At 37.4% G+C, this 19,300-nt stretch overlaps 1 long non-coding RNA gene across 1 annotated transcript; it reads right to left on the bottom strand.

Moving 5' to 3' along the window:
- Positions 1–203: 203 nt before the first annotated feature.
- On the bottom strand, positions 204–12,404 carry LOC116785132. The gene is made up of 3 exons (XR_004356397.1): positions 12,317–12,404; positions 1,977–2,083; positions 204–589 (listed from the first exon to the last, which is right to left on the bottom strand). It is a non-coding gene; the product is annotated as an uncharacterized LOC116785132 (long non-coding RNA).
- Between the last annotated feature and the right edge of the window lie 6,896 nt (positions 12,405–19,300).

The following is a 19,300-nucleotide window of genomic DNA, read 5'->3' on the forward strand; positions in this document are numbered from 1 at the left end:
TTTACATTGTGGATGAGAAATAAACACCTGGCTTTCTTCTTGTCTTTTTAGCATAAAATGATCAACACATCATTTAATACAAGTACAAATGCATAATGAATATGAACTGAGGTTCCAGAGTGAGAAACTACTGCTTACAGCAAAACTGGAGTGATGACGTGAGGTAATCTGGAAGCTTCAAATTATAACTTTACTGAGATAAAGAATGGATATAAAACATAACCTTTATAAAATCTTCCGTGTTTCACATCTTTTCATGTTAATTTTGGAGAAGGAAACTTACAAATTGTAAGCAATAATGGAGCTGAAGATAGCAATCTTTCAATAAGAAAAATAATAATTAAAATTTTAAAATACACTCTGTTAAGTTTCATATTCCTTCCCCTTTTACATCATTTCAAAATGGCATGCATGACATTTAACAAGTGGTTAATATATACGTAGTCTTGGCAAAACTGGATCCCAGTATGTATGTAACCAGAATGTATCAGTATCATTTTTTCATCTGAATCAGTTTTTTTCCAAATCACTCTTATCAGACTCTGAATTCCTAAGGACAGGGGCTGTGGTTCCAGCTCCTCATTTACTTCTGCAAAACATAGAATAATATAGTCCACACACACAGAGTTCTACTACATTTCCCTTCTGTTTTCCCTTTTCAGAGGGCAACCAAAGTTTTCCTTTCCACTTGCTCTGGCTGAGCATGTGTTAGTTCCCTGGAGTTTAGAAAGTGAGTTCTGGTTTGCACTGGAGTTAGACAAAAGCCAGGCTCATTAATTCCTATAAACTGCTTGAGTGAATCATATGTCATACACTAAGTTTAAAATGTACCATGGGCACAAAAGTCCTAGACTTGAGAGTCTACATTTTACACAGTAAAATGGAGAATGTTGTATACTTCCACCTTGAGTCAGACAAATACTGATCAGGTTTTTCCCGGTATCTTTGCATCAGAGAAGATTTCCACCAGTACAACATGGAAATTGCTTGCACTAGGAATGTGCCTCAGCCTCAGAATTTCAGTACCCATGACATATGGTAATGTTTGTAGAACTTCAACCAAAACTTTTTATTTTCTGTTTTTAGGATTCCAAAATTCAAGTGATTATAGTAGACAGACAACTGAATGATTATTTGACCAACTTTTTGTGCACCTGTTCTGCCTCACTTTACAAATTAAATGTATAGCTAAATCGAATGAGAAAATATGGGCTCAATTTTCATCATAATAGCATCACTATTTATCTTTTCTGTGCATTTTATTTACTGATCTTGGTGAAGAATTACCATGTCATGGTTATTAGGTCACACAGACAATACTTTCCCAGTATCAATGCCCAGCCCCAGGGCACTGTTTGATTTGTTTACACAGATGTAATTTCTGTGTCCCCATCATTCTCAGGATCTCTGTTGATGGTGAAAACCAAACCCCAGTGGATGAGTGTTCCATGCCAATGGGTGGTCTTTGACAGTCAGTACTGCTTTTCTTTAGAACGATTCTCCTCCAAAACTCTGAAGGGAAACAGGAAAGAAAACCATTTGTGCAGAAACCAGGAGAGGAAACAGTCAGACTTCTGCTACCTACACACACATTAACGTATTACAACTTTCTCCTGACTCACCGATGACTGACACTTCTTTTCTTATATTCTAGGATGCCTTTTTAGATAGAAACGCATGTCACAGAGGTTCTTGGAAACAGAGGCTCAACAGAAGTGCTGTTTTTATGTGTCTGTCCCTTAAGGACATCACTCAATGCCCACCTGATTATATTACACAGCACATTAGCATGGAGTGTCCTTTCTTTCAGATGAATTGGTATTTTTGCCATTTACACATAATTGCATAGAAACACTTTCTTAACTTGAAAAAGAAAAAAAAAATCTTCTATCTATCTAGAACATTTATTACTACTTTGCACCCTCTTCACAAATTATCTGATAAAAAACCCAGGTTATGATAAATATGCCTTTCACCTTTTTGTCCAAGCAATGTTCATTCATCCCTTTGCAATCTTCTAGCAGTCCCAAGGGTACAGGACAAGAAAATGAAGAATAGCAGCATGAATCACAGTGAATGTAATCTGAAAAAGGCAGCAGTGCATGCTTAGGAATTTTTCTTTTGTTTCAAGCATCTGAACTTTATTTATCCACAAATACAAGATGATAGACTTCACACTTTCTTTCAAGGTCTTTTCCAAGGACAAAAGTAAAGGTCTGTGCCTTTAGAAAGAGGTTTGTAGTGATACCCCCTCCTATTTCTCATGACTTTTCAGAGAATTTAATTTTTAAACCTGCTCAGCCAGGAACTGCTGTTCTGTACATTCACTGCCTAGACATTCTGCTTCTTTTTTGCCTTTGATGCATCAGAGCTCTTCTAGGAAGAGTGAGTTGCCACATTACAATTTCTATGTTATTCATTTGGAGGTTTTTCCCTAGTTTTAAATTACCATTCCAGAATATTATTTTAGAAATAAAAGTAGGTTTGTGTGTTTGAAACCAGAGCATTCAGAACTTCAGACTTACTAATTTCTTAGAAGGAAAGATTATAAATTATCTAGTCAAGAATCTGTTTTTGAAATAATTCTTTTAATACTCGTTTGGTACCAAATTCATGACAAAAGGGGATCATGCAAAATGAGAGGGCTTAATTTTTGCAACTTAGTGAAAGTGCATAATGTGAAGACAGAACTTTCATGATTAGAGGGTGAATCATTTTCCATCTCAGACATTTCCCATCCTTAAAAATAATCCATTGACCTATTTGCTATAAACCTCACCTCTAACAATTTCAAATTCATTTAGCATTGTATCCACTACCTTTCTCTACAGAACCTCTATGGCTCTTTTCTCTCTGACCCATTTTTCTCTTTATCTAACGTAGTAAATAAATAAATAGTAAATAAGAACAGTAGATTTTATTTTCTTGTTGCCTCTTTTGCCCCATACTTCCATGTTGTGCTCTGTTCCTGGGAACAATGATCAATGGTAACTAAACAGGCTCTCCATTCAAACCCTAGCAATAAAGCTTTGTCTGCCAAACCCTAATTCATATAAATATCACCTCATCAGTTACAAAGTTTTCAACTAAACCCCGTAAATCTTCTTTAAGAAGTTATCTACTCCTTGATGTAGGCAATGAATCTGTACACGTGCCCATCGTGTTATGCAGCTCACTGCCATTCCCTAAGAAATCCAAGCAATGTATAACGTGTATGAGTGAGACACTATATTCATCTCAGCTGGTTGTAGGTACTTCCAGTGGTTTAGTTAGGAATTTGGATGCCTTATGTATATCCTGAAGTCAACAGGGAAAGATGGACATCACTGGAAACAAATTATAAATCAACTACAACTTGAATTGTCCTCTGGAGACTCATTCCTTATTCAATGTCTAAATAAGGTGGTGTCTAAATAGGATGAGTCTGTGAGACTGTCTGGTGTCCTGATTGGCAAGGTTATTGGAGAAATAAATAAATGAAAGACTAGAGACCCTCTATCTCAGTTTTTTAATTGCATCACTCTTTCTGAATGGGATGAACAAACCCTCTGAGTCAGTCTTTGGGACTCAGTGGAAACCCTGCTGACTAACTAAGCAAGATGCACTGTTTAACAAAAGGAAAAAAGATTGGCAAGAAATTAGCAGCTAATTCTTGTGAAAAATAACCTGTAAGGACATAAAAATCACTGAACTACCTATATAAATAATAGACCTACATGATTTCACTATCGGACTGATGATTTCAGGTAGACAGAGTTTTTATACCTAGAAAATTCAGTAAAGGGATAATATGTCTAACATATTTTGCATTCAAAATAAATTATATTTAATTGAAATGTTTCACCAGTCTTTGTCAGCTGCAGTCTATCCCAAACTAGACATAAAACATACCAATCATGTCCCATTTATGTTAGAGCTACTTAAAGTTTTACACATATACAGAATCGCAGAACTCTAAGCAAGTCCTGTTTCCTACTCAGGGCTGATTCAGAGCTGAACGTTCTTCTGCTCTGCTGTAGTGCAGCAGACATGACTGTGTCTTATTTAGGGCATATTTAACACATATGCACAATTTTTAAGGTCTCAAAAATGAACGTATGGCTACTTCAGCAAACAAAATCCAAAGAAAAAGATAAAGCAGGTCTTTATTTTAAAAAAATAACTTCATTGTATTTGCAGAACTCATGCAAGATAAGTTCAGCTGCCACCTCATCCTAGAAATCTGACCCTCTCACACAGCTCAGGCTCTGCTCATTCCTGAAGTCAAGAATATGACATTATGCAGAAGAGCCTGGACCAAAAGAAGTGCTTCTAAGCAGCAATATCATAGCACTCGACACAGAGTGTGGTTTGGCTCTGAGCCCAAATTAGGATACATTTCTCAAGTGAGTTCCTAATTTCCCAGCTGAGACAAGTTTTTCGATTTTTGGGTTTTTTCTGCTCTGTTAAAGTGCAATTAGTTTAATTTAAAATCACAGTGGTTTCAGCAGAGAAGCAGCACCAATTCTTGTCATTCCCAACAGAGTTTGTTCTGCAAACATGTATTTGTTCTAGCGGTGGAAAATCAAATAGATTTCAGCTGCAGAAGAGTGAAAAAGGAGACACTCAGCTATCAGTGACTCCTGATCAGAGTCAGGAGGACTCTGTTGTTATTGCCAAGCCAATGCTGGTGTGTGGCAGCAGGAACACTTTTCCTCCTCTGCTCTACTTCAAGTTAAACAGATTAGTATAAACCAGCTATTTGACCCATAATGACATAACCCAGAAGTCCAGCATTGACTCCAGCTGTATCCAGTTGTAGTTTCAACACCCTGCCTACAAAGGGACATCATTTTACAAGCTTAGGATGCTGTTTGTGCAAGGGCATGAGAGGCTGTATTATCCTGCTTGGACCCAGGGAAAGGAACAGTCCAAGTGTCCCTGGGGGCTATTGGCTGATGGCTAAGAGCTAGAAGGCTGTGCTGTGTGCTCAAAAAAATATAAATATAGTTTATACATTCATCAATAAAAAGATAAATTGTCCCAAGACCACAAAACTCTGTGTTAGTTTTATCCCAAACATCACTGGCATTTGCAAAGGCACTTATAAAATCCGATGAGGATGATGATGTGATTGAACTCAGACCAGAGAGTTTAATGGATGGAGTTGTGGTTTGGAACTAAAGCTTCACTTATGTGGAAGAGCTGAGCACACCTGAAAGCAATTAATTCTTCTGAACCAACTTTAATATAATGTCAAAATAAACATGTACCTTGGTATTTACAATGGCAACACTTAAGCAGGTCCTCAGTGGTGAGATAGCATTTCTTGGCATCATAAAATGAAGTTTAATGATTCTCAGTGCTTTCAAGAAGTTGACTGGATTAGTTAAAAAAATGAATCTATTTGCAATACATATAACAGTGAGATTTTAAAAATTATCCTTGTATCTTTATGAGCCATGTATAATAAAGTAGAGGAGGGGGGAGGAATTCAAGGCTTTTCCTTGCTGGCACAGAAAGGGGGTGACCAGAAGCTTATTCTCTCTCCTCACAAATTCATTAATCCTCATTTGTAACTTCCTGTATGAGAAGGAAGACACATTTTTTTGGTGATGGAAAACTACTATCTTTACCATGTTCCTGTGCATGAAGTGCTATGCTGCAGCTCACAGAAAAACTTCAAGTCAAACATAATCCCTGTTGGAGTGGGTCCAGAGAAGGCCATGAAGATGATCAGAAGGCTGGAACACCTCTCCTAGGAAAACAGGCTGAGAGAGCTGGGGTGGTTCAGCATGAAGAGATGTCTCTAGAGAGACTTCATTGCATCCTTTCAATATGCAAAGGAGGCTTATAAGAAATACAGAGAGAGACTTTTTACCAGGGCCTGTAGTGCCAGTACAAGAGGTAACATTTTTAAACTGAAAGAAGTTAGATTTGGATTGGACATAAGGAACATATTTTTTTTATGATGGAGGTGTTGAAGCACTGGAACAGGTTGTCCAGAGAAGTTATGGATGCCCCATCCCTGGAAGTGTTCAAGGCCAGGCTGGATGGGGCCCTGAGCAACCTGAACACCTGAAAGATGTCCCATGGCAGGGGTGTTGGACTGGATGATCTTTAAAGATTCTTTTTATGCAGACCATTCTGTGATTCTATGAAAGATCACTAATGTTTATGAAAGCTATACTTCTGGCTTTAGTATACTTGGAGTGAAGCCTGTACGTCCACTCTGCATACTGACCTCGAAAACTGTTGCTGCCCTCCTGCAGGGACAGGAATTTGCTACACTCCCTCACACACTGCCCTCTGTACCCCCTATAGGGGGGGCATCTCAGCTAACAGGGAGAAGACACACTTCTTTAGTGGATGGAGTTTGTTCTCTACCCCTCATGGTAAAACCACACCTTGTAGAGTGAAGATACTGAAGAAAGGCAACAAATACTTCCAGCACATCCAAGGTGCTTCACCTCTATCCTAGAGATATTTCTTCAAAGTCCATGAGCAGCATCCATCGAAGTATTTTTGATGTTTGCAGAGGGACAAAGTCACTGTTAGGTGTCAAATGTAACAGTGGGTTTTGGGTCTTTTTGCTGAGTGCTTCTTCCTTCTCCTTTCAATTTATGTTTCTAATGAATTCCCAACTGTAACAGTTCAAAACTTTCTCTGATGACTTACACCTGGTTGGAATTTGACCTGTGATAACAACTTGTTTTTTAACCAGGGAGTGAAATGTGTAGCTCTCTGGACAACTGAATAAAAAATTCTGTATGTACAGCCTGGCAGTAGGAGTGTAATGACCCCCTCCCAGATCCAGCAGCTGCCACTAAGAAAGAGATGCAGCTATCTCCCTTCGAGCACTTCTTTCAGATTTACCAGGATAAATATGCCAAGGAGCAGCAGCCATTGTATATACAAAATTTTTTGCATTTACAAAGGTATTTCAGTTACATTAACTAAATTAGAAAGTTTCCCTGCAGTCAGCTGAGGAAAGTGAGGCATTCCTGCCCTGATTCAGTTTTCAGACCAGTAAAAAAGGAGTAATGTAATTCCACTTATCTTTTTGGCACCAGAAGAATAGTAATAAAAAGGCTGAGCCCAAGGAAGTCAGTAGTGATCCTAGCAGCCATTTGGTCTATTGATTTTAAATGGGCTTAAAATATCTTTTAAAGGGGCCTTCTGGATCACTTATTAAGCAGAGCCAAACTGGAGAGGCCTGCCTGTACTATTACTTGCAGCAATCTTGAAGTCTAGTGCCAGGCATTTCAAGTCTTAAATAACATAATGTGTTCCTGAAATATGTCACAGAATTTATACAAGATGCCAAATAATTTGTGATCTTAAGCATCACCACATTACTACACTACTATTGCTTTGGTACATGGTAGCACTTTCTTCCAAAGGCTCCAAAATGCTCAGCTCAACCTGATTATTATTTGCAAAATCAATCTGATTTTTTGCAGAGTATACTTACTGAATCTCTGAATTTGCAGAAACAACCACTTTGTAAAATGAGAATAGATTGCTTTTTGACTTTCAGTATTCAATTAACATATGGGTAGAGGGATTTTTGTATACTTGTTGATGCTATCAAATAGGTCTGAATTACCCCATATTTCAAAAAGGTATTTGCATTTGTTCTTGGCTTGGACTTGAATTCAGAATCAAGCTTCATCTAAATATCTTAAATCTTAAGTTTAGAAATATTCAGTTAAACATTCTTCACTAACCAGTTTTGCTACTGCACATTAGTATTTTAGTATTTTGGGGAGTGATCACAATCTGTAAGAAGAGTTTAGGAGAAGGAAGTCAGACTAATCCATATGATCTTATAATCTACATAAGTATGAGAGATTCCAGCAAATGTGCAGTGAAAGCATACAGTAATAAGGAATCTGTTGGTTAGATGCTTCAACAGATATGAAGATGTTTTTTGCCTGGCCTGAAGAATGAGATTTCTGACTAATTATTAGGCAATGAAAAAAAAGATATATACCTAAATCATACTAGAAATAAGGTTAGACATCCGAAGAATCATTCTGAATCTAAGCAGTTCCTAGGTTAATTTGGAGTTCTCCAGCCCATAAGTACTCAACAGAAGTCTCCCAAACATATAAGAATATAATAACTTTGCTCAGAAGATGTAGGATCTGTCACTCACAGCTCCTAAGTAAGTCACCAGTGTTATTGGCCAATTAATCGGATTTTTATTTACTTTCCTTTCAAACTTGTCAGTAGTGAAATCACCTGAATGATGATGATTAAGATTGTTTTATCTGAGTTCTGTCACGTGCAGGCAACCTCAACGCAGCCTACATCTGATTTCCTTACCATAGTGTTACCTGGAACCTTCCTTGGACCATGACTTCATCTCAGTGGCAATGTTCCTGGGAATTTAATACTTGTGGGTTCCTAGATATGATGTGGATACTTAATAACAACATTAATAAGTGCTATATGAGAATTACCTTAGTTCAGCCTCTCTTCTTTCATGTCAGGAATAAAATGTTGTTGTAAAAAACTAAAAATTTGCAGATTCCATAAAAAAACTTAATTTCCATTAGTCATAAAATTCATTTATGTTCTCCAAATATGTTTGGGATTATTGAAATAGTAACCACTCTACAATCTTAAAACACTCAGAGGTTTCACTTTGAATTCTGAGATCAATAAAAATTACGATGTTTGGTGCCACTATAGCCCAGAAGCTTTTGAGACATAACAGTCATTAAAAAAGAAAGTCAGAAGTTTACTGAAGGAAGTTTATTAACGCTGCCATATCTTACTAATGCAATTTGCTTATCAACTTCTCACCAAGCTTTTAATTTTCTAGAACAAACAAATATATCAACACCATTAATTTCGTTTTGGTCATTTTAAAAGGCAAGATTAAAAGCCAGGCTCAAACAGAAATCATTTGCAACTTTAACTACAGAGAGTGTATCATTACAGTGTCCTCTAGGCAACAGAGTCTGCCTTATTTCAGTGTGATGTATGATGTTAAATCCTTGGATTTCAGTTCACAGAGGAAGGTATTTCTCACTGCAGTGACGGGCCCAGAGACAAATGGGAGTTTAGTATGTGTTTCATTTTTAATTCTCCCTAGCAAGAATGTGAAAGAGATAAAATAAAACTCTATTATGACTGGTAGAGTGGGATCTTCATTTTAAATTACCCCTTAATACATTAACTGGAGGAGAAACAAGATAACTTGATGACTTCACGTAGAAGTACTTGCTACTGTCCAAAGCTTGTCTAACAGCTGCTAATTCTTATGTCACTGTTGTTCCTGGAATGACACTTAGTCACTGCTATCTGCTACACACTGAAAATGCATGCTCTCTGAGGACAGCTTTGGCCCACCTGGGTTTTGTGTTTGGTTTGGGTTTTTTTCTTTTAAATCTGTATTCAGGCATTAGTGTATAATTTTTTTCATCACTGGCTGTCTTTAAATGCCCGCCCCTGTATCCTCTGCATTGCAGAAAATTGCTGTAGATCTTACTGATTTTAACTGATGCTGGTGGATTGGTTTGCCTTAGTTCCCAGTGTAAATTAGAGAAATGTCATCCATTCCCTGCAAAATGTTTGTCATAACATCTCTACATACAAAAATACAGAATGAGTAACTTTTATGTCAGCAGTAATATCAGAAAACACACTATTCTTCTTATTATTGTATTTTTGCTGTTGCTTGTTGCCTCCATTTTTGTTATTCTTCTTATCCATTTTCACATGAAACAGTTTCTTAATACGATAAGTCATGCCTAGCAATAAAGAATTCTGCATTTTAATTAGTTTTCTGTTTAAAATGTTAACACTTTCAGCCTTTTGGGGTGATCTGCCTAGCAGACCTCTTGGGGGGTCTGCTGCAACAGTTCATATCTTCTATTAGGAAAACCTCTGGTAACAGCTATATCTGTATCTTTTCAAAACCCAGTGAAATTAATTTGCAAGGTGGAGGGACTACATATACCTGTGTTGGACACCTGCTTTACCTTGAATTAAACTCAAAAGAACAGTTTCATTTATTCACAGTCTTCCTTTTAGATGCCATTTATCCTTGAAGAAATGAGCAATGTGGGAAGCCTGATGTCTCTCAGCATGTGAGACCGAATCAGGCTGATCACCCTAATTCTCTCCATAAGAGCAGACACATACATTTTAATTTTCTTTTCCAGTAGACCATGCAGAATGCATTATTTTTCTTCAGATACATCTAACTTTTAAGTGACCACAAAAATCTCTTCCACATGCAATGCAAGTACTACCTGACTCATGTCAGATATATGGGGCAGAACATAGGTTTCAAAGTCCACTTTAAGCAGCTGGCTAAACCTAATCACTCTTCTTTGCTTTATTTTATTTTATTTTTCTTTACCCCAAAGTGCTAAAAAAAGTATCTCTGTACATGTCAAGCCACCCTACTGTGAGTAAGTGGGTATCAGCTCTGGCCCAAGGTCTCAGAACCAACAAGGTGTCTCTGGGATTTGATCTGCAAAGTTCCTCAGACCATATCGGATGCTGACATAAGCAAACAGCCTGCAGGACACGTTTGTGACAGTATTATCTACCTTTTACACTGCCATTTGTCTTTGGATTGGGATGAATGCTCTTTTCAGACTTACAAGGCCAAATCTCCATCTCCTAACCCCAACTGGTAGCTATTCCTGAAGGTAGAATAAGGATGGAGGATGATATCTTATTCTTCCTCACTAAAACAATCTCACCAGGGGAAACTCACTCAGATTTCTCTAGAACACAGTGTCAAAAACGTTAAGTAGAATTATGTTTAAGGGATTCACTTGAGAGCAGAGATTTGTGTCTTGGTTTACTACCAGAAAACTATCTGTGTATATTTTAACTAAATATAAATCAATTCTAGGAACAGGAACTAGACCCAAAATCATCAATGGGTCATTTTCAGCTGAGTACCTACTAGTCAAATTATTTTAAAAATTAAAAAAAAAATTATAAATCTCTCCTTTCTGGCCCAGTGAGCTTTGAGAGACCTGTCTTCCTACACATAAAAATGGGCTCCTCAAGGGTGGGAAACTCTCACCTTTACGGTATTTTCAAGTGAGATAAGAAAAGTTTAAGGTAAAGCAACAAATGGAAATGTTCTCATTATATCAGTTCTCTATTCATGTAGGTGTATATATGCAAAGGTATGTGGTGCTGCATTCCGGTGTACATTTATTCAGCTGGGAGGAAGGTGAGAGTTGGTTTCTGGGATCCTGTCAATATACCACATCAGTGGCCACGAGTTATACCTTTCCTCCTTCAGCCCTGCTGACTACTTTGTGTAAATAAAATATTTCCTGCACAGTTGCTTCCAGAAAGAAATTGTGAACACCTTTTCCAAGACTGTAGAGCAAAAAGGACAAAGGTGCTGTGTAAATCCATGTGGAGATGTCTGAGACCAAAAAAGAGGACCAAAACCTAAGAGATACTCTTGTTATCAGCGTTTTATCTCCAGCTCTAGGTGGTTCTGATCAGCATCATAACTGTTTTGGGTTTGCTCTGGTGGAACATTTGACAGGAAATTAGAGTTTCTCTGAAAGAATTAAAAACTCTTCTCTTGGAGGGAGTTTTAACATTTGACCAGGGTCTTTGCAAGTCCAGAAAAACAGTTTTGTTGAAAGAATATGATGGTTTTCCGTAACAGCTAAGTTGTAAAAACATTTACCTATCTGTGTTAAATTTCTACCATTATAATGAACAGAGGGAGAATGGATTTAGCAGCACCCAGTGTCCCTGCAGCACAGTGAGATTGCAGGAATTATTGCCAGTTCAGTTGGGCAGCTCCTGGTAGTTGATTAGTTTGGTTAGCATTTCCACAGTACTTACAGGAAAAAGGTAAGTCTGAATAAGCGGATTCATAAGCTTCAAGTCAGCCAGACTGACAGACACAATCACTTCATGTTTTCCTAGAGAAGGTCATCAAAGATATCAGGAAGCTCTGAATCTCACATGCTGTTTAATCCAAATGAAAACTATCACAAAATCACTTTCTAGGTGTAGGGCACAGCTCTGCTCAGCGAGACTGATTAAAATAAAAACAAGTTTTTCTCCTGCTCTTTTTGTCTTTCTTACCCTTGTTTTCAGTGTATTTGGCATGAGAAAGCCCTATGCAGTTTTAAGAAAGTCTCCTTGACAGCACCTTGAAGAATGATCTTGTGCCTGCTTCTCTAGAGAATCTTCCATCTTCTCCTGCTGTGGCAGAATTGCTCCCACTGTGGTCTCTGCCTCTCTTTCTCTCTCTGCCTGAGAGAGCTCAGCTCCAGAAGTTTTTCCCTTCCACAAACACTCAATATTTCCCCGGGAAAAAAAATCTCACCTGTCTAGGGAGCTCCTCCTGATGTCGAGAGCCACAGAAAGGTGAGCCAGGGCTCTCCCCTGCTGCCCAGACACTGCCATGATGCCAAAGCAGATCATAAACTATACCTAGGATAAAACTCCAACAAGAAGTACTATCCACTGCTCTTGGGTTGAAACAGTGATGATACAACAGCTTGAGTTAGTAATCTGTAATTGTCCCCTAGGGTTAAACTTGAACTTTTAGGACAATCTTAAAAGCAGCTAGTTGTTTACAATAAATAACAATTTACTATTATTTGGAGCCTGAGTTGAGGCCATTCCTCATTATATAATGTTGACATGCCCTTTATTTGCAGAGGTTTTACTTTTTGGCTGAAATGTGAAGTCAGCACACCTCCATTCCCTAATGCTGTTCAATTCCTTAGTTCATTCATTAATTCCTGAATGCTCAAGTGCTACTCCTTTAAAAGTAAGGGGTTTGCTGCAGTCTCCTGGCTAAGCACCAGTCTGAAGCTTGGAAAATTTTTCCTGACTCAACTGGAGTTTCTTCTCGACACAAAGTGATTACTTGCTCTCTCCAACTGCTTATGGGGCTCTCCCACTGAGATTCCCAGTGAGCTGCTCTCCAGGGATGCTGGTAATTCCCCACATCAGTGTAAATTTACAACACTCTTGTGAGAATGTGTGTGCGTGTGTGTGTGTCTGCAGCAGATATAACATCTAAAAGGTTGCCTTGGAGTAAGAGAGACCTGACAGAGCCAGTAAGTCCTACTGCAAATTAGTCTTACAGAAGTAGAAGGAAAAAAAGGGCTGTAAAATATACAGAAAGTTCCAAGGAAAAGTATTCAGTTCTCACACAATTACCTTTTGGCTGGCCTTTGCTAGATTTTGGTGAATGAATATTAATGAATCTCCAGCATAAAAGTAATTTAATGAGAAAAAACTTTCTTAACACAGTATTTGAGCCACTAGAAAGCTAATTTCCAGTTACCTAGTAAACCTATTTGCTAAATTTTAGAGTCAAACCACAAATGTACATTTAATGTTAACATTAAATGTTAAATGGGAATTTTGTTACAGATCATGCTAAATTGGGAGCTTCAAATAAAAAAACAGACTTCTTTATAGAAATATTCAAAATATTTCATTCGAACCCCACCTAGACTTTCCTTTGATTTACTAATACTAGTTTCCTTTCCTCATGCATAAAACTAAAATCATAGTACTCCCAAATAATTTTACCCTCGAGGTATTATTAAATGACTTTGTGCTTCTGTTGTTTAAGTACGAATTATCACTAATAATTTCTGTCATGTTTTCATTGTATATTCTTTATGTTTTAATTACAAGAAGAACTAAGAGTTTACAGTTTAATCACAGCTAATACTGGTTTTGCTCTGTTACAAAATCAGTGGCAGTGAAGAGCAGTCTAGAAGGAAACATCAGTTATTCTGATTACAGAACTTCTGATCCGAAGTACACAGACTAAATTAATTGTGTCCTACTGACTTCAAGAGGCCTTGAGAAGCTAATCAATAGCATCAATCACAATTGGGAAGGAACAGCCAAATCAGTTGTTGAATCAAGAAATAGCATTTAAAACATGTTTAAATGAAACATGTTTATAGAAAAGTCGAACAATGCCAAGGAATTTTGCAGATTAACATTTTGATGAGCTGTGTCCCTGTGCTAGCAAAACCATTCTGGTTGTTTCGTTTTGTTTATTTTAGAAAATAAATCTTTAAAGTTGGAATAAATATGCCTGCACTACATGGAGAAAGTGTAGGATTTAAAAGCCATTTTACAAGAAATCGCTGTGTGTTTAAAAATAGCAGAAACACTGTAGTTGCAGAATGGTAGTACTGCAGACAAAATAACGATATATACGTACTGTACTGACAAGATCCTTTTTCAAGGCATTTGTGTATTCTCATATCCTCTCAGAACAACATTCATACTACTTTGCAGGATCAACCCCAAATTTATTCTTATCACTTAGATTGCATTAAAGTATTATAACTGAAAACAAAATCAGGCTTTTTAATTTACCATAAAATAACATGTAAGCCATTCGAACCTGTATGAAATTGAAAAAACCCAATATTTTCTCCTTAAATTCAAGAATACTCTATGACATCTCAGGTGAAAGTTTCGGTAAAATAACCCGCTGGATGATACCACTTACCATCATCGGCTAAACAGTGTTTTTTCTTATTGTAAATACGTGGGTTCATGTGGCTGACTTCTGCAGATTGCAGATCTGTGAAGAGATTAATAATTGCAGAATATTCCTCTGTTTGTTGGGTTTCAGTGTTATGCAAATAATATTCCAAACTGTTTAAGCAGCTTCACATCTGCTCTCAGTCAGGACGCACAGTCTGACGGTCAGACAGAGACACTGCTCTCTTTAGCCAAATAGTACACTCACACAAAGTACACATTTTTCAGAAGTTTGTGCAAATATGTTGAGTTTTACTCTTCAGAAAAGATTAGTAAGTGCCAGTATTTTGAAATCCTATTTGCCTGGTATCTATTTTGCCTTCCTTCCTTTTTCAGATTGCTTGTACAACTCCCAGATCTACATTGTATAACTTTATCATCTTGTTACTCATGATTTTCATACGTCATTACTCATGGCAGTAATCCTGTAGCTGATATGAGGAACAAAATAATACTGGGAATTCAGCAACCTAAGAAATTCAACTTAGAGTGGATCTTCTGAAAGTTCACCTTGCTGTGGGTTCCTGAGATAATGTTATGTAAAGGTTATCAGTAAAAAGTGATGTTTGAAATTATTTTTTCTTATGTTTCTCCACAAGGAAGGATGATCATCATTCAGAACAGGGCCTTGGAAGGTGCCCGATACTGCCAGGGCAAAGTCCAAAATTATCCGTCTTAGCATGCTTCCATGAGCATGCCATGCTCCATGAGACACTGAGGACATCAGTACAGATAACCCCTGTCAATGATTTGGGGATCATTAAATGGGCATCATGAATTCCTCGTCTTTATAGAATAGCACATTTTCTGCTGAAGTGCCTTAGATTATTAGATTCAGGAAATTAGCACAAATATATGCTCTGTCTGACAAATAAATGAGAAAATAAATAAAATGGTCCATGTCCCCCACTTTCAAAGGAAGGATCCAGACTCTGAAAGTGCTTATAAAGATGTGTCAGTGTGGCTAGTGCACACTGACAGTGTGGCTGCAGGAACTGCATTTGCTGCCCCTTTCACCTGGATCATAATTTGGCAGCTCTTCTAGAATCGGTTTACTAAATTAAAATATGACAGAGGTTACTAGTGGTTGAAAAGATTGACAGTAGGGAGCTAAACAATCAAATCAATTTAATCCAAGTCTTCATAATAAAATTAATTTTCTGAGACATGGCATTTCAAATTATAAGAGTTTCTACAGTTTTCACAAGACCAGTTCAAATACAACACACATTCAGCTGTGGATACGTAGGAATTTGATACAGGCAAAAGAAAAAAAAGGAATTTAAAAATCTTACAATAAAAGTGAAATGAAAAAATAACATCCTCTTGGATAAAAATGATAATGTAGAGTAGGAAATACAGGGAAGAGAGAAGAGAAGCTGAAGCTAATTTTCTAAATTAATTAAATATGAAGGGAGTTTGAGGGAGAAAGCTTCTAATAGACTCAGTTAGTATGATTTTATAAAGACATAATCTCAAATGTTGTGGTTTATCACCTGATATTGCTGGATTAAATATGTTCATAAAGAGGATCTTTACTTCTCTAGGCCACTCAGCTCATGAGAGGGGCAGCATAAAGGAGAGTTGCACTTCTGGTTCCTCATGACCAGAGGACTTACCATTCAACTCCGAGGTCATTTCTGTCACTGAAAGGAAAAATAATACTTCATAATGGGATTCGTTCAACTGACCCTTAGTCCCCTTACTCACCCATTTGGATGGGTGAGATGGTGCTATAAGAGAGCTGTGATCTGAGCAGTGAACAAGTGTTGACCATGACAATGGGCCAGACTCAGATTTTTCCCATAGTTTGGGTTGACAAGAGAAGCAGTTTGGGCAAATGACCTCAATAAATACCGTAGCACCATGAGAGCAAGCAGAAATAGGATGGCTCAGAATAACATCCCCAGTTCAGTTATAGCTAAGCTTAAAAGCTTTTATTCATTTTTGTACTATCAGACTGAAACGAGGAGGAACTTTTGGAGATTCTAGTTAGGTAAGAATCTATTGTGAGCTTTTCAAAAAGTTATGTACTATTATGACACCAAAATCATAACTTTTCTAAGTAGATATACTTGGATTTGATTTCTCCGTGAAGTGGATTTCAGTGAAACTGAGATTGAATACTTAGTTTCACATACTTCAACTCAAGTCATCTAAGAACTGAAGTGATGAAACTGTCAGTAAGGAGTCACTTTGTTCTTCAAGAGTTACAACTCATTACTAATGTCATCATCTCAGAGGCTAATCCTCCTTCAGGAACAGATACTAAGCTGAGATCGAGATGGAGAACAAATTCTCTTGGTACATGCACAGCTCCTGCTCCAGGAGTCATCGTATTCTCTGCAGAGTTCACAGCTCTGTGACACAGGAATTAAAAAAAACTTCTTTATTTACAAACAAAACCATTTGGAATTATTTTCAACAGGGTCACACAGAGATAACAACAGCAGTTTTACAGTGTGTATTTAAGAATAGGGATCTCAGAAACAGTTTCAGAACAGAATGTGTGACCACTGCAGTGACTGTAATGTTTTCTAGCATGAGTTGTTCCAATTTCTTCTTCCATCTTGTGCAAGTATTCATGAGGGAGGAGATGAGAATGATGTAACAGGTTACACGCTCACACTCTTATTGAGAAGGTAGAACAAGCAGCTGTCAGTTCCTATTAAAATAATTATACAAAGTAGAATGTCTGATTGAGTAAAGATACACCCACAGAGTACGACATGTAGAACATGCATGAGGCAGGCAGAAGGTGAAGAAGTGATGTTTCTTGAGGGAGGATTTGAATGAAAGCCTCCCACACATTGTGTAAATGTCCTGACTGCTCACTGAGGGCAATATTCCTGGCCAGTTTTGCAACTGGTGCTTAAAATTTAGTGGTGTACTTTTTTCTTACTTTTGTTAGAAAAATCTACACTGGAAACAAATGTTATGCTTGATGTTGAGCTAAATGTTTCCTTGTTCCAGAATGACTATTTTTCTGTCATGCATTGCTATGAAAAAAACTTAATAAAAAAAAAAATCTACTACACAAAGAAAATCTTAAAAAAAAAAAAAACAACAACACCAAAAACAAACAAAAACCACCAAAAAACCACGAACAAACAAACAAAAAATACAAAAAAAAAAAAGGCAACCAAATAAAAAAACAAACCCAAACCCTTCAATTCAGTCACTACTTTTCATGTTTGGCTCAGCCCCTGAAAAAAAATAACCCATTGCACAGTCTTAAGAGAGATCATTTTTCTCATAAGGAACCAGCATGACATAAATTGTCAGTAACTCACAGGAGAACAGTAAGAACTGCAGCAGTACAGAGTGGGACAAGCGTGCCAACAACAGCCCCAGTGTCTTGCCATGGATCCAAAGTCAGCACCTCAATAAACAGCCTGGAAACATCAACAGGCTATGACAGGGTCAGCTTGACAAGCTGTCAGCAGCCCAGCAGCAGCAGCAGCAAGAGGCACAGCAAGGATAGATGAGTGAGCAGGAAACAGAAGAAAATAGTAGTTTAAACTTTTAAAAACACACAGTTTTCTCCAGAGTGAAGCCAGGAGAGCTGCTTGCTAGCAAGGGAATCAAAAGGGATATTTGTAAGGTCGTCACCCCCTGAATTTCAGATGTCTTAGTGGCGGTGAAACAATATCAATTTTTATCAAACTGGGAAGCCAAATATTGAAACCCAGTGAACGCCTTTGCTAGTCCAGAATAATTGGTGGTGATAGAAAATCTCTGATACCACAATTTTGCCCTATCCTGAACAAATTGCTAATAGTCATGACAGATTTCTACACCAATGTTGTCCCAAAGTGTCCACCCACCATTACAGAGATATTCCTGAGCTCTTTGGAAGAGACTGCCAAGAGCAAAGCTGCAAAATCTCTGCATGTAGATTCTAGGTGCAAAGACTGACTCCTACTACTCCTGTTCGTGATTGCTTAGGAAGTGTCACATACCTCCCTGTCATATAGACAAGCACCTCCAGGAATCCTTGAGGACCATGCCTAGGAATTGGGCTGAATTAGATTTTTTCCCCAATATTTTCTTTGCCAGAGAAAAACAGTTTGATGCAAAAAAATACTACCAGATTTGGCCCTAAGATCTGTTGATATACAAACAACCTCACATTTGACTTCACAATTTAAAAAAGGATATCAAAAAAGGACTTTTTTCCCCCTTCACTTTCCTTGGAAGCTTCAGAAAAATAGGAGCCTTAATTGAATAAATGGGACTGTATGAAATATTGCTGTACTTCAGATTACTTTGTGCCTTTAATGATGTAGTTCATGCAGGTAAAGATTCATTCTAGAGATAAAAGCAATTACAAATACAATTCCATGATCAATGTTATTAGTTCAGCATTTTAGTAAACATTAAGATTCCCATAACGAGTCTTAACATTGAAATATTTTTATTCCCTGCATAATCTAATTTCATTAACTTATCTGGAAAATGCAGGAAATACATTATGCTGTTGTTATTGAATGTGAAAATACATGCAGCAATGTGCAGATGGAAATTTTTACATATTTCTGGGGCAAAATAAAAAGTATGTGGAGAATGAGCATAATGAAAGACCTGATACAAGCTTGGACTGCTGATTTTTTTAATGGAGATTTTTTTAATAGAAAAGCACAAACATGTATTTTTAAAAGCCGGATGAACAAATAAGAATAGCTCTGGGCAGATCTAATCTGCATGGCTTGCACTTACAGTATGCATTAAAGGATTCAAGCTGACATTGACCTTGGCAGCACTTACAAAGGAAGAATTTTCA

Source organism: Chiroxiphia lanceolata, chromosome 3, assembly GCF_009829145.1.
Source record: "Chiroxiphia lanceolata isolate bChiLan1 chromosome 3, bChiLan1.pri, whole genome shotgun sequence".
Taxonomy (NCBI): Eukaryota; Metazoa; Chordata; class Aves; order Passeriformes; family Pipridae; genus Chiroxiphia; species Chiroxiphia lanceolata.